The sequence below is a fragment of the Quercus robur genome, chromosome 2 (assembly GCF_932294415.1).
Source record: "Quercus robur chromosome 2, dhQueRobu3.1, whole genome shotgun sequence".
In the NCBI taxonomy this organism is placed as follows: Eukaryota; Viridiplantae; Streptophyta; class Magnoliopsida; order Fagales; family Fagaceae; genus Quercus; species Quercus robur.
In genome coordinates, this window is record NC_065535.1 from 92,924,751 (window position 1) to 92,936,572 (window position 11,822).

Here is an 11,822-nt window from a genome sequence, read left to right on the forward strand (position 1 = left end):
ACGTCAAATTTGAATACTACTGTAGGATGTGGTTTGATAGTAAGAGTCCTCATGTCGTTTTATATAATGCTTGGTAGAAATTAAGTGGTTCAAATAACTGTGTTTCAACTAATCTTTTGTGCCCATGATGATAAATCCATTAGGACCCTAGTGCTATATTTGGTATAACCTATTATTGTCACAATAGCAGACAAAGACTTGTAAGCACATCGAGTACGAGAAGAAGACTCTAATCTATATAAAAATTCTTGTGTGAAGTACACTACGGTCAACTTTTTTTTTAACGGAAACACTAAGGTCAACTACTAGTCACACTGGAGAGAGTTTTATGGGAATTAGCTGTAGGGTCATTCACGAAACATGATTCTGATAACTATTTTTGGTTGGGATAAATCCAACCAGTTGGTTTTATTCAAGTTTACTCAGTCTTACGTATAAACCTACTGGCTACTGACATGTAAACTTCGTTTTTTCCATGCCAACTCGATTAAAAAAGAAAAAAAAAAATCTTTCTTCCCTGAAATGTAGGACGTATCACCCTTTCGATCATTAAAGTTACTATTTTCTTTTCTTTATGAGATTCTTTTCATTGGTTTGGGGAAAAAAGTCAATTGCTAATCAAATACATGTATTTTTCCATAACTACCATTCAAATATAAGAATGCATGGCGCTTATATGTTGTGTCGGGCAAAGAGAACCGAGGGAATAAGCCTTGTAAACTCACTTGCATGGTTAGTTGATATACACCAGTTGGAAAATCAATGAAAGCCTTTCCAGCTCTCTTTGTATATTCTTTCTTACTCCCCTTCCTAATAACCTCCAGTACACCAGACACTATCACTCCAAATCAATCCATCATAGATGGTGAAACTCTAGTTACAGCTGGTGGAAACTTTGAATTAGGATTCTTCAGCCCTGGTAAGTTGAAAAGCCGATATGTGGGGAAATGGTACGTGGTATCTAAGGGGACAGTTGTATGGGTAGCCAACAGAGAAACTCCACTGGAAAATCACTCTGGAGTTTTAAAGGTTACTGATAAAGGAATTCTTGTCCTTCTTGATAGCACAGCAAATACTACTGTTTGGTCATCCAATAATACACCAAGAACTGCAGGGAATAGGATAAATAGTCAAACTGCAAGGCTCTTGGATTCAGGAAATCTTGTTGTGAAAGATGAAAATACTAGTGACCAAGAGAAGTTTTTGTGGCAGAGTTTTGATTATCCTTGTGACACATTTCTACCGGAAATGAAGATTGGATGGGACTTAGGTCTGGATAGGTATATAACATCTTGGAAGGGCACAAATAATCCTGCCCGAGGTGAATTTTCAGGAGGGTTAGATCGTCGAAGGCTCCCGCAAATAATAGTTGCTGTGGAAGGAAAAACAATAAAGACTAGAGGAGGGTCTTGGAATGGCCTTTATTTTACGGCGTGGCCATGGGTAAGACCGAATCCGTTTTTCAAGTATGACTTTGTGTTGAATGAAGAAGAGATTTATTTTGAGTATAAACTCCTAAACAATTCTGCTTTCTTAAGGTACGTGTTAAATGTTAGAATTATGATTAAATTTACCATTTTTTTAATGGATTAAATTTTTAGGACAATTGGCAATTTATAATGATATATAGTCTCTGTTTTACTTCTTATTTAAAAAGATAAAATTCCCATGTGTTAGAATCCAATTATTAAGAATAATCTATGCCCACACTTGAGAGGGTTTTATTTTTTTATTATTTTTAATTTGATAATTATTTTGAACTTCAATTCTCCTTATAAAGGACTTTGTATTTTTTATAATTCAATAATTACAACAATAGAGAGAGAAGAGATTTGAACTCTAGTTCTCCTTATAAAGGAGTTTTAAAATAATTATTTTTTAAGGAATTCAAAATAATTATTATATAATTAGATTCTCTATTTCTTAATAATAACTTAAGTTCTTGCAACAATTAGCAATTTATCATGAGAAAAATATGTATTATGAGTATAAACTTCTAACTTCGAAGCAATTTTGTTTTCTCAAGGTATGTGTTAAACCCATCAGGCATTGGGCAGGGCTTTAGATGGATGGATCACACACAAAGTTGGGAGATTTTTGCTACAATCCTATCAAATGAGTGTGAAAATTATGCCTACTGTGGTGCATACGCTAGCTGCAATACCAATAACTCCCTTGTATGTGCATGCTTGAAAGGATTTATACGAAAATCTCCAAAAGATTGGAATTCAGAAGATTGGTCCGATGGGTGTGTTCGAGGGACTCCATTGGGTTGCAATGACGGAGATGGGTTCCTCAACTACAAGGAGATGAAATTGCCTGACACATCTTCTTGGTTTGATAGGAATATGAGTCTCAAGGAATGTGAAGAATTGTGTTTGAAAAACTACTCATGCAAAGCATATGCAAATTTAGATATTAGGAACGGAGGCAGTGGCTACTTGCTTTGGTTTGCTGACTTGGTTGATTTAGTAGTACTCCAAATGGGTGGACAAGACCTCTACATTCATGTGGCTGCTTTAGTACTGGGTATCCTCCTTACCACTAATATATTTTGTTGTGATTGAAATAACATTAGTTTTCACTTATATCACCAAAAGCCTTATAGCTCAACTGACACTTCCTAGTGTTTCTAACATAGACATCTAGGGCTAAAATATCTATTCCCCTATTACAACTATTGAATTATCAAAAAAAAAAAAAAAAAAAAAAAAAAAAAAACTCTCACCTTTGTCCACTACAAGCAACATTTATTTCGTACCAATCATAATAAAATCACATATTATATTATCATTTACTATGTAAAAAACAAATGTCTTATAATTGTGCCAAGTGAATGTCCTTTATGTGATTCTCAATAATAAAACAAAAAAATTCCTTTACGTTTCCAATCTTAACATTTTCTTCTTTCCTCATGTGGCAGACTATATTAATATTTTCTTCTTTCTTCATGTAGCACATACTATAGTGGGTATTAAAATTATTTACATTATCTGCTCTAAGTAAAACTCAATTGATGTTATCAAAAGTTTCATAAAATGTCAAACAAGTTTTACCATGCATCTTAGAAGCTTAACATTAACAGGAGAAAAATTCATATGGCACATCATAAAAAATATATAAAAGAAAACAGAGGAAAATTAAATATGGCATATTATATAGTAAAAAAATATGATTGTTGGCTCTACTTTTGATCTTTCAGATCATGTTGAGAAGAACAGGCACTTTGGCCATAAAAATCAAGTAATAATCATAGTATGCAGTGCAATACTACTCATGGTAATGCTAGTACTGGGGCTGGTCTCATATGTACGCAGGATGAAACTAAGAAAGGAAGGTACTTTATAAGACATGGATTCTGATAATTTCTTATGTATAATAACAGATTTTTAGCTAAGTATTTTGAATCTGAAGTCTTTAAACTGAGAAGAAACATTAGATAAGGTGGTCAACAATTTTCTTTTAACAATAGAATATTAAAAGTTAATTGTGCTCAATGACTCCCTCACAATTTCAAGAATGAATATGAGATGCCAAAATGATTATAACAATGAAGACAGGAAGGAAGAGATGGAGTTATTGATATTTGATTTGACAACCATATCTAATGCCACCGATAACTTTGCAAGCAGCAACAAGTTAGGAGAAGGTGGCTTTGGATCTGTATACAAGGTAAATAACAACCTAACTAGTTGAACTATATCCTTTTCCAAACTTAACTAAACTTTTTCCTTTTAGGGTACATTGCTTGGGGGGAAAGAAATAGCTGTAAAGTGACTTTCAAAGAATTCTGGACAAGGATTGAACGAGTTCAAAAATGAAGTCATAATAATTTCCAAACTTCAACACCGCAATCTTGTGAAGTTGCTCGGTTGTTGCATTTAAAAAAATGAAAAATTGTTGATCTATGAATACATGCACAACAAAAGCTTGGACTCATTTATTTTGGTTTGAACTTTGATCTTCATTGAATCAAGCACACTCATGTTTAGCCATTTCATCTTTTATTGATTAATTATGTTGTTGAGATTTTAGTTGAGTATGTACTAACAACAATATGAAAATTGACAGACCAAACAAAGAGTAAACCACTTGATTGGCGTATGCGCCACAACATTATTGGTGGCATTGTTAGAGAGCTTCTTTACCTTCATGAAGACTCTAGATTGAGAATTATCCATAGAGGTCTCAAACCTAGCAATATCCTACTAGATAATAATATGAACCCAAAAATTTCTGACTTTGGCCTAGCTAAAACATTTGGGGAGATCAAATAAAGGCTAATACCAATAGAATTGTTGGAACATAGTGAGTATTCTTAAACTTCTTCTATATTCTATGCTTGGAGAATTGTTTGACTTCTTTTTATTTTTACAGTGGTCATATGCCTCCGGAGTATGCCAGGTATGGACATTTCTTAGTGAAAATTGATGTTTTTAGCTTTGGAGTCTTAGTACTAGAGATCGTGAGCAGGAAGAAGAACAAGGAATTTTGTAACTCTAGCCAATGCCTTAATCTTCTAGGATATGTAAGTATTAACATTGACATTCCACTATTTTAGCGGTATTAGGATCTCTCCATTGGGTTGCAATGATGGAGATGGGTTCCTTTTGGTGTATCTAGTGTTATTAAAACTTTTAAATGATAGACACTTGTACAAAAAATGCTATCTGTGAAATGAACTCTCCGTTTCAAGTGAGTATTAACACGTGAAATCATTCAATCATACATTGCTAATGTAATTCTAGTGTTCCAACAATATCTGATTTTTGTTTTAGGCATGGAGACTATGGATTGAAGATAAGCCAATGGAATTGAATGATGAATTCTTAATTTCACACGACTCATGCACATTATCTGAAGTGTTATGATGCATTCATGTGGGCTTGTTATGTGTACAACAAAGACCAGAAGATAGGCCAAACATTTCATCCGTTGTTCTAATGTTAAGCAGTAGGAATTCATTACCTAATCCAGGGCAGCCAGGTTTTTATACAGAAAAGGTTCCACTTGCAGAAGATTATTCATCAAGAAAGCTTGAAGCGTCTTCAACAAATGAAATCACCTTTACATTGTTAGAAGCAAGGTAGGATATGGTCACTTGAGACTTGACAGCAAAAAGGAGTGACCAAAGAAGAAAGATGGAAGGTGCTGTTGTTCACGGCAAAATGTACGGTCTAATAAAAAAGAGTTAATAGCTTTCATTCAGAGGGATGAAGCTTTTACAAAGAAACTTGTTAATTTGTTTGCTTGCTGGCAAGGGAAGTCTGATCAGTCTACGAATATCTATTCCATTATGTCTTACACGGACAATTTCGAGAAAGAAGGAATACTGGACTTTTGAAGGAATTAAGCTTCTATTGATTTCACTTAAATCTCTGTTCCTTTTTTTTTATAAGTCTTAAATCTCTGTTCCTGACAACTTTGTATGATTGTATGTTTGCTAGTTAGTCTTCATTCATCTTTTGTATAATTGTTGATCTTTTAAAACTTTGATATTGTAATTCTTTAGGAGTAGTCTGGTATGCTTCTTGTCTATCATAGACTATTGCAGACCTTGGAATTCCATCTTTTACTTATTAATATCATACACACACACATATGAAAATTGAATATAGAAATGAGGTGAAAAGAATAGCTTGACTTTGAATTAAAGCAAGCATCAAGGAAACATGCAATGTTCAAAGCCTAAAAAAAAAAAGGGATACTCACCCATGTTTTTGGCTGTGTTCCCATCAAAGATTCTAATGAATGCTGATAGAAGGGATACATTGACATTGTAGCAATACTCGATGGTGTAAATGACTAGTTTTCATATTCAACAGACCGATTTATAGGTGACCCTAAAGGTAAATAGTATTGTAGCAAAAGAAAAAATCATCTCCTAATTTCCAATCGATACTTAGAGGGGTCGATCATTTCCTGAATGATAAACTGTGTATTAATATGGATTATGGAGTGGAGAGTCTAAATCTTGGTATTATATGATAAATTCTCTACTTTCCTCAGTTTTGTCTCCTTTAAGCAACAGCATTCAGAAATGAGAAAAACAAATGATTAAAAAAATATATATATAATAAAGTAAAAACTCATACCATCTTGGTTAATCGGAAACGAGAACCCACAGAAACCAGCTGAAAAAGGCAGGCAAGTAACACTATACTTGCATCTAGCACCTAAAGAATAAAACATTCTTGTCAACCTCATAAATATTACAACATGAATCACAACCGCTTATGACCCAAATCATACAACCAACTCTTATACGCGCAAATGCATACGCGCAACTCAACTATAGTAATAATTATTTCATACATCAGTTATTATATGCAACTTCCCTCTCACATGAATGGGCCCTACAATTATATGGGACCCACATTCTTTAAGAGGGCGGATACATTTATTAAGAGCGCGCAAAGCTCAACTGTTGCAAAATGGTAATAACTATCTCATGTAACAAATATATGTATCATCTCTCTCACAATCGTGTAGTACCTATACAATGTAAAAGATGCATGTGGTATCATCATCATCATCATCATATAAAGAAGCATATAATTGCAATGTCATGTCTACTCTCTAATGCTTTACAAAACAACATTCAATTTGTCAAAATCTAACTAATTCGGAAATTTTGAATTAGACAAAGCAGAATTATACTCCACAAAATCTTTCTTTTTTATTTTTTTAATTAAATTGCAACATCATCTAAAAAATAATAATAATACAAATAATTAACAATACTCGGTGCGGTTTAAAAAACTTAAAAATAAAATCACGATTGCATAAAAGATCGTTTGGTTGCCGAGAAAATGTGGGAAAATGAAATGAAAGCTCAGTGGCTCACCGAAACCTAATCGCGATCTGAATTCTGATTAACACAATTCAACCAAACGACAAATTTTACTTCGAATTGAATGCTACGTAGAAAGCGCTAAGGAACATGAAATGAAATTTACGAATAAAATGAGAGAAAATTCAAAGACATAGAAGGTTGAGATCTGATCTGAGAAAAAGAGAGCTTACCAGCTTGATCTACTTCATGCTTTCTCCTCTAAATTCTAATTCTCTTTCACAGAGAGAGAACGAAAACGAAGACGAGTGGGAAAATTGTACGAAAAGAGATAGTTATAGGAGTTTGGATTTGTGGGCTCCTTTTCTGGGCCCAGGTGCTTAATGAGAAGCCGGTTTTGTTATCCGTTGGGATTTCTTGGGTCAGCATTTTGGGCTGCCTTCTGACGTGGAGGAAATAATTTAATTTTTTTTTTTAATCAGCTCAATTCTAAGAAACCCAAAATTTAAAGTTTAAAAATCATAGGGAAAATTACACAAATCCTAACCTTTGAAGAAATGACTTCCGAAATGCCATAATGTTAACGGTAATTATAACAATAGTCAACTAGAGTTTGACAAGAAATACCGTAATATGAATGATAATTATAACAACAATAGCGTAGAAATGAAACCCATTAACAGTATTCAAAAACGTTGTCACCCATGAATAGTACCCAAAATCGTTGACACAATAGCCACCAAAAACATTGTCACATTGGAACTGAAGAGAGCTTCCATGAACACAATAGTTGATGCACATACATAAAATAGGTTGATTTTTTCCAACAATATGGGCTCATAAATAATGCAATGGGATCCATAAATAGTACCTAAAAAAAAGCTAAAAGCTGATTTATTTAATTTTTTGAGAAACAAACAAACACACACAAGGGAAGGAAAAAGAGGTTTTAACACAAAGGTACACCACAAACTCCACTCAAAAGTCATGGTAACTTTTAAGGGAATGTGGGGCAAGTTATACTATACATAATATACTCTCTTAAGCAATGTGGAACAATTAACTTTTTTTTTTTTTGGAGAAACAAACATACACACACACAAGAGAGAGGGAAAGGGCCAAAGGGGTAGCTAAAAGTTGATTTAATTTAAAGCTTAAATTTGATTCCAAACGCACTCTTTAGTGTAGAGGTGGCAATTCGTGTTCGTGTTGTGTCGACTAATGAGTATTCGACTATATGGGTCAACACTAATGTGACACGTTTATTAAACGGGTCAAAATTCCTTAATCCTAACACAACCTGTTTATTAAATGGGTAATTGTGTCGACCCATTTATTAGATTTTATCAAAGCGAAAAAAATTACAAATTTTAGTATTAACCAAATTGATCTAAATTATGAAAAAAAAAAATTAATATGAAATTTAGAACTAAAGAGTAAATGCATCACAAATAATCATTTCAAATTAAAGCATATCTCAATATCACAAATAATAAATCACAACATGTTAAGGAAAATAAACCATAACAACTAATAAGTTTATATACTTAGAGTTTGAAGGGTATATTGGTGAAATATCATTTAATTAAACAGGTCAGACTAGTCAAATGGGTTCCATGGGTTGGACACTAACCCGACCCGTTTATCAAATGGGTCAGTCATGTCAACCCGAATATAACACGAACTTGTCAAGTCTCAACCCATAACCTGCTAATTTCATGTCAAGTCGAGTCCTGTTCGTGGATTATGTCAAATTTTGCCACCCCTATTTTAGTGTAAGAAATTTCTGTCTTATCCATTGAGATAAAAGACATCATTGTGTGTTTAAAGCTAAATGATTTTTTTTAAGGAAGTGGTTAATTACTTCTTACCTATATGACACCTTGAAACACTATAAATCAATAATATGGTGGATTAAATTTGAGATCTCAACTAATGAGCCTACAACCCGAGTACTCCTTTGAGTATTAAAACTAAATGATTAAAATTGAAAGGAAGAATACCATAAAAGGGGGGGGGGGGTAACCGAAGAAAATTTACAAGAATTCCCCCCAAAAAAGTCTCATAAAAAATAAAAAAAACATTTTCAAATAACACATAAGGAGTGTTTAATTTACAAATTCTATATTATGAATACCATTTTGACTATATTTAAAAAAATTCATTTACAACTTTTCCTCCACAAGCCTGTGTACTACAGCATTCACATCCGGTTTTTTCAAAAAATTATATTTTACCATCTCAAAACTTACTTTATTAATTATACCATACCATTTTACAACACACACCCAACGTCCTAACTTTTATTTTCCAATACAACACATTAAAATAATATATTTACACAATAAAATATATAAAACCCAAAAAGTAGAAGAGAGAAATTTTGTTGGAATTATTAATAAAAAGTAGGAGAGAGAAAATTAAAAAATAATTTTTAAGAATACCATTGTGCTACAGTAGTATCATATAAATAAGATGCTACTGTAGCACAATTGTAAATTTTTTTACATTTACAATACTAGATAATGCACCCTTTTGCACACTACTTTTGCATACTTCTATAATTTTGATGCTAAAATCCTTTAACATATATCATTTACAAGAGGCAATGTGAATGCTTACGTCGTTAGGACAAAAATTCCTAACTCTTGTGTTTTGACCATGTTCGGGCCCTTTTTTCAAAGAGCATGCATTTTTACTCACAATCTTAATGTGACAAGGAAGTAAAGTTTCATTTGAAGATAAAATTCCAATAATTAAGGCCGTTTGGTACATGTATTTAAACACATATTTTCAGTTTTTAAACAACATTACACGTATTTTCACACACCTTTTTACCCACACGTATTTCCAAAAAATACAAACAATGTTACCAAACGGCCCCTTAATTTTCCGTGTGGACCACGGCATTTTGATGCATAAATGCTCTATTAAAATATGGAAAAGTTAATTCTATCTTGTATCAAAAAAAAAAAAATATATATATATATATATATGGAAAAGTTGTCACATCTTCATTTAATCCCTTCCTAATTTTTCTGTGGAGCAAAGCTTTGGTCACATCTTCATTTAATGACCTATGCTGTTTCAGTGTCCATGTAGGTTTAAGTTTAAGTTGTGAGTGATGAGCATGGTGGTCTTAAACAAGAATCCAATGGACATTATTTCCTTTATTCTTATCCACACTTATTCCTTAATTTTCTGTGTGGACCACGGCATTCTGATGCATAAATGCTCTATTAAAATATGGAAAAGTTGTCACATCTTCATTTAATCCCTTCCTACTTTTTCTTTGGAGCAAAGCTTTGGCCACATCTTCATTTAATGACCTATGCTGTTTTCAGTGTCCATATAGGTTTAAGTTTAAGTTGTGAGTGATGAGCATGGTGGTCTTAAACAAGAATCCAATGGACATTATTTCCTTTATTCTTATCCACACTTATTCCTTAATTTTCTGTGTGGACCACGGCATTCTGATGCATAAATGCTCTATTAAAATATGGAAAAGTTGTCACATCTTCATTTAATCCCTTCCTACTTTTTCTTTGGAGCAAAGCTTTGGTCACATCTTCATTTAATGACCTATGCTGTTTTCAGTGTCCATATAGGTTTAAGTTTAAGTTGTGAGTGATGAGCATGGTGGTCTTAAACAAGAATCCAATGGACATTATTTCCTTTATTCTTATCCACACTTATTCCTTGATTTCTCTCTCTTTATGTATGTGTAACTTTATATATATATATATATATATATAGATGGGTTCAAGTTACATCTAGTGTAACTTTAAAGAGTTAAGCATTTTTTAAACCATTGGATTGTTAAGCATTTTTTAAACCATTGGATTTAAGTAAATCTAGTGGTTATAAAAAGACTCACATTAATGCTAATATTCTAATTGATTTCATTTATTATCCTTTATTTAATACATTCTATACTTATCTCTAAACCCAAAAAAAGTCTACGTTTCTCTGTCTCTCTGTCTCTCTCTTCCATAATCACGTTTTTCTCTACTCTCTCTTTCTCCGCTCCTTGCCTCATCAACATGAACACTCCAGATCTTTTCTCATGACCATGAAGGTTGTTTTTTCAACAAGAACCCATTACAAACAAGTATTAGTTGCATTAATCTCATCTAGTTGTGTGCTGTTTTTTTTTTTTTTTTTTTTTTTTATATGTAAATTAAACTCAACTACGCTTTAATCTCAACTACACTTTAATCTCACCTGGTGTAATCTCATATGAGATGGGTTCACACTTTAATCTCACAAACAATAGGTTGTGTGTTGTTTATTTATTTATTTATTTTTTGATGAATGGGTGTGTGCTAGTTTTGAACTCAATTGTCCTAATAGCTCATAGGATTCTACAAAGCTACGGTCTACATAGTTATAATAACATCCTAATATATTCGAATATCCCCTCTCAAATTCAAGATGAAAGTTTGAAGATGTCACGTGTTTGGAATGAAAATTCCTGCAGAAAGAAATTAACCACAAGCCATAAATGACCCAATTAGATGTAGAATGGATTGAGCTTGACATGAATTGAAATGCCCAAGATCATGGTAAATGACAACTATTAATTAATGATGGATGGGAGCCAAAAGATGACTATTGTCATTGGAGGACAATGCACCACTGACTAGAGGATATCGATAGAAGAACGGTGGCTCAAGGATCGCATATGCATGTACGACAAACATTGACAATATGGACAATGATGAATAGTGGATTGTCGGCAACAACTCCAATGACCATAAGAGAGTGGCATGGTTGGCCGAAGGTATCATAAAAAGAAAATGTCATAGGAGACAAAAGATATTGATGAAGGAAAGTGTTGTGGTTAGTACTAATTAAAGAAATAGAGAATACAAAATTTTCATTTGGAGAATATATAGCAAAATTTTAATTTGGAGACTGTAATAACTTTGATGTGATTATATAGTTTTTTATTTTTTAATTTATAAGCTAATGTTAAGTTTTTTGAAAAAAATTCAAGGGCCATCTTTCTGTGACGATTAATGGGGAT

At 32.8% G+C, this 11,822-nt stretch overlaps 1 protein-coding gene and 1 pseudogene across 6 annotated transcripts in view; one reads left to right on the top strand and one right to left on the bottom strand.

Annotated features, from left to right (window-relative positions):
* Window positions 1-11,822, bottom strand: part of LOC126715870 (coatomer subunit delta-like) — a 99,551-nt gene that overhangs the window by 21,094 nt on the left and 66,635 nt on the right. The window contains exon 1 of one of the 6 annotated variants that reach the window (XM_050416702.1): window positions 7,027-7,044. The exons of 4 other annotated variants lie outside the window; for them this stretch is intronic. The gene's annotated coding sequence lies outside the window, so the exon portion shown is untranslated. Of the gene's footprint in view, window positions 1-7,026; window positions 7,045-11,822 lie in introns of those variants that run through there. One more of the 6 variants, XM_050416705.1, reaches the window with a different exon arrangement.
* LOC126705501 (G-type lectin S-receptor-like serine/threonine-protein kinase At4g27290) lies at window positions 763-5,090 on the top strand (annotated as a pseudogene).